Genomic DNA, 4,998 nt, shown 5'->3' with positions numbered 1-4,998 from the left:
ATTACCAATCACTGGGGCAAAACCACTATAATTCTTCGTGTTCTTTACTTTCCATTAGATTGTTTGCTCAAGCATCATACTATTTTCCTATCGTTTACTTGACTCCATGTCGTTGACCAAAACAAGGGTCAGCATTCTGGTGCTTTCATTGAGAGCTTGACAAAGAATCTAATGGGAAAAACTACCAAGAAGACTGGACAGGCTGCCGTTGCACCATCCCAGCCCCCTCCCCCAAATGTGGCTGAAGACGAACCTCATTTGGAGTTTTATGAGGAGGAGTTTGATTCTGAGACCCTGAAGACAACACTGGGGGTGTTGCAAGATGAGTTGTCCAATCTGAGGGTCAATCAAAAGAATGTTGACGGGATAATGGAGTCGCAACAAAGGGAGATAGAGCACCAGCATCAGGAGCTGAGCGAGCGGCAGGCGGAGATGGACTGTCGGCAGAGGGATTCCATGGCAGCCCTTGAAGCAGCCATCCAGCTGGCTAGGAATCAGGCTGGACCACCCTCCCAGCCAGATCAGCCGCCAAACGGGCCACCTCAAAGGGGTCCCAACCCTAGTCCTCCGATCCAGCAAATATGCCCTCAGAGGCTGGAGTAGCCACCTATGCCTCAGGAGGATGTCCCACCTAGGGATCCTGAGACGCAACCTCCATCTCAGGCTGGTCGAGGTAATCCCCCGCGCCCGAGGCAGAATAGGGCCGGGTAACAGCCTCGCAGCCCTAGATGCCCAGGGGGTGAAGAGCCGCATCCACCAAGCAGGGGGCAGCGTCCTTCTGCCAATAGGAGGAACTCAGAGACAGGCTCTGCGGTCAGGGGCCCCCACGAAATGACAATGCACGGGGACCCACTGACCAGCGCAGGCCTCCCCCTAATGCTCGGGAAATGTCAGCCCAAGGAGGCAATAGAGGGAATAGTCGGTCGCACCATAGCCAGCCATGGTTCAGATATGGCCATGGCTACAATGAAGCTGACTCAAGCAGAGGAAATGCTGGTCGGAGAAATGAAGAGAGAGGTCGAGGCAGGAGCCCCCCGCCTAGAGAAGACCGACCAGCAGGTCATAACGCTGGGGGGCAGCCCAGGCAGAATAGCGTCTTTAGTCGGCTCAGAGCCAGTGAGCAGCGACAAAGAGACGATGATTTGAGGGATGTACTCAACGACCGCCGAGAGAGGCACGATGAGTACATTCCCCTAGCACCAAAGGCCCCAGCAATCCCAGAAGTTGTTCAGGCTCAAATCGAAGCCCTGAACCAGGCTGTGCAACAGCTGGTCGGGGGGTAAACATCACACATTGAGTACGATCGGAGGAGAGGCACCCCTTTCGTATAAAGGATTATTGTGGCAGAAACCCCCAGTAAGTTCAAGATGCCAACTCTGCCAAATTTTGACGGGTATGGAGACCCAGTATCTCATGTCAACAAATTTGAGATACAAATGGACATTCAGAAAGTCTCTGAAGATGCTCACTGTAGGATCTTCCCAGCAACACTTTCTGATGCTGCCCAGAAGTGGTTCTTTAAGTTCCCTCCTACAAGTATAGTATCCTGGGAGATGTTCGTGAAGGAGTTTTACAGATAGTTCTATGCGGGTCGTGTGCACCTCACTGAGGCGAACCAACTGGTCGAGATATGCCAAAAAGAGGGAGAGCCCCTGAAGGAATACGTTCAACGCTTCATGCGAGCTGCAGCTGGAGCCAAGACTGTGGGCGATGAAGGCAAGATGATGGCCCTAACTGCTGGGGTTAGGCGCCATTCTCCCCTCTGGAGTAGCCTCATAAAGCATGGGGTTAAAAGTACCCAGGAGTTTTTAGATCGAGTTGATCAGTACATCAATCTCGAGGACGTGATTGCCAATGAAGGGAAATCGCCAGCAAAAGACAAGGGGCCCAAGGAAGAACCCGCCAAAGCCGCCAACAGGTTAAAGCCCAATGGCAACGGAAAAGGCAACGGGAATGGCAATGGTAAGAATGGTGGAAAGCGGGCTAGCAATGAACCCTCGACCTCCGAGAGTAAGCGCCCCGAAGGTAATCGGTATGAACCGAGATTCACCAATTACACTGCCCTTGTTGAAAGCCGAGTCGAGGTCTACCAGGCGACCAGCTCGAGCATGCCCTACAAACGACCCGCACCTATAAGAAAAGATATCTCCAAGAGAGATTCAACAAAGTTCTGTCATTTTCATAATGACTACGGGCATGACACTAATGAGTGTAACCAGCTGAAGGAAGAAATTGAGTTCCTAATAAGACAGGGACATTTAAGAAGATATGTACGAGCCGTGGGAGGTTCTCAGCGAGAGGCTCAAGGTGGCAACGAGTCGGCGCCTGCACGCCAACGCTCGCCACCTTTACAGCCAGCTCTCGTGGCAGGTACCCTACTCACCATCTGCGGAGGCACACATCTTGCAGGAGATAGTGGGAAAGCGAGGGAACGATATGCTCAAACCCTATGCCACGACCAGGACATCGAGATGATGAGTGTCGAGGATCGAGCACCAAAAAAGGCTTGAACAAACGAGGACCTGATCACCTTCTCTGACGACGATGCCCAGCACATGCAATTCCCACACTCCGATCCGCTAGTCGTGGACGTACAAATCACAAACATGATGGTGAAAAGGGTGTTGGTTGACACAGGAAGTTCGGTCAACATCCTATACAAGTCTTCGCTGGAAAGGATGAAGTTGTCCGTGAAAGACCTAGAGCCGTGCAACCAAACCATTTATGGTTTTTCTGGAGAAGGGCTTGCCCCAATAGGGTCGATTAGACTCCGAGTCACAGCAGGCACTGCACCTGCTAACAGGACATTACTCACTACTTTTATAGTAGTTGATTGTCCTTCAGCGTACAACTCTGTGATAGGGAGACCAATTCCGGTCGACCTGCGAGCTATCACTTCTATATGGCACCTCGCTATGAAATTCCCAACGGACACAGGGGTAGGATCCATGTTGGGAAACCAGAGGGAAATGAGGGAGTGCTACAATGCCTTGATCACCAAGGCAAAGAAAGGTGTATCGAGAGATGCCACCGGAAAGGAGTTGCAAATGACAACTGATGTTCAAGCCCACTCGGGTGTTAATCTCACCAAATAGGGCTTTGCCCAAAGTGAGGACAGAGACTTAGATCCTCACTTTGGGGATTTCGAAGAAAAAGTGGGACCCATTGAGGACCTTGAAGAGGTCCAACTCGATGAGGAAAATCCGACCAGAGTTGTGAAAGTTGGTAAAATCTTAGAGACAACAACGAAACAAGCACTGGTGGAGTTCTTAAGGAGGAACCAGGATGTCTTTGCCTGGTCGCACAAAGACATGGTCGGAATAGATCCTGCAGTCATCAGCCATGTCCTGAACATTGACAAAAGCTTTCCACCAGTGAAACAAAAAAGATGGCTGCTCAACAAAGATAGATCAAAGGCCTTGAAAGAGGAAGTCGAGAAGCTAAAGGAGAATGGGTTCATCAGGGTGGCGTTTTCTCCATCGTGGGTCTCTAATCCCGTACTCGTGCCCAAGCCAAATGGCAAGTGGCGTACGTGCGTGGATTTTACAAACCTAATAAAGCCTGCCCCAAAGACTGTTTCCCACTCCCGAGGATCGACCATCTGGTCGATGCCACTGCAGGGCATGAGATACTCTCATTCATGGATGCATACTCCGGGTATAATCAAATCAGTATGCATCCCCTTGATGAGGATCACACTAGCTTTCGAACTGATACAGGGCTCTACTGTTACAAGGTGATGCCCTTCGGTTTGAAAAACGCTGGTGCGACTTACCAGAGACTCATCAACCACATGTTTAAGGAGCTGATCGGCACAAACATGGAGGTTTACGTCGACAACATGCTGGTTAAGTTGAAGAAAGCAGAAGGGCATGTAAGGGATTTACAGGAATGCTTCAACGTCCTGAATAAATATCAGATGAAGTTAAATCCCCTTAAATGCTCCTTCGGAGTAGGATCAGGGAAGTTCTTGGGGTTTATAGTTAACTCGAGAGGAATTGAAGCTAATCCCGAGAAAATAAAGGCCCTGATCGAGATGAAGTCGCCAGTGAAGATTAAGGATGTCCAAAGCCTGACCGGGAGGATTGCTGCTCTTAGTAGATTCATTTCAAAATTGACAGACAAGTGCATCCCATTTTTCAATCTACTAAGAGGCAATAAGAAATTTGAGTGGACAGATGAGTGCAAACAGGCCTTTCAAGCACTAAAAATGCATATGGCGCAACTACCCATTCTGTCAAAGTCGGTCGATAAAGAAACTTTGTTCATCTACCTAGCAATCACGAACTACGCTACTAGTGTTGTTCTAGTAAGAGAAGAAGAAGGTGTGCAGAAGGTTGTCTATTATGTAAGGAAAAGGCTGATCGGAGCAGAGTTGAGGTATCCCCCCATCAAAAGGTTAGTCTATTGTTTAATTTTAGCCTCTAGGAAGCTGCGGCCTTACTTCCAAGCTCATCCAATTATGGTATTGATCGACTAGCCTCTTCGGCAAGTCCTGCAAAGGCCAGAGGCTGCAGGAAGATTACTAAAGTGGGCAATCAAACTCGGGCAGTTGGGCATATCTTACTTGACGCGAGCAGTGATAAAAGGACAAGCCTTGGCTAACTTCATTGCCGAATTCACAGAACTCACAGGTGGCAAGCAGACTGAAGAGCCTAGCAAGCCTAAGTGTCAAATCCAAGCACCCTCGTGGAAATTATTTACAGACGGTTCATCCAACGAATCCCATGCAGGAGCATGAGTGATATTGATAACGCCGGAAGGGCATCGATTTCACTGTGCAATCAGATTTGACTTCACTGCTTCTAACAATGAAGCCGAATATGAAGCACTACTCACTGGATTACGGTTAGCCAAGGATATGAACATAAAAGTGCTTGACATCTATAGTGATTCTCAGCTGGTGGTGAATCAAGTCTTGGGAGAGTACCAGGCATGAGGTTTGAAGATGGTCGCCTATCTGAACAAAGCAAAGGATCTGTTAGCCCAGTTCGACCG

The sequence above is a fragment of the Humulus lupulus genome, chromosome 5 (assembly GCF_963169125.1).
Source record: "Humulus lupulus chromosome 5, drHumLupu1.1, whole genome shotgun sequence".
Classification (NCBI taxonomy): Eukaryota; Viridiplantae; Streptophyta; class Magnoliopsida; order Rosales; family Cannabaceae; genus Humulus; species Humulus lupulus.
This window is presented reverse-complemented; position numbering follows the sequence as displayed.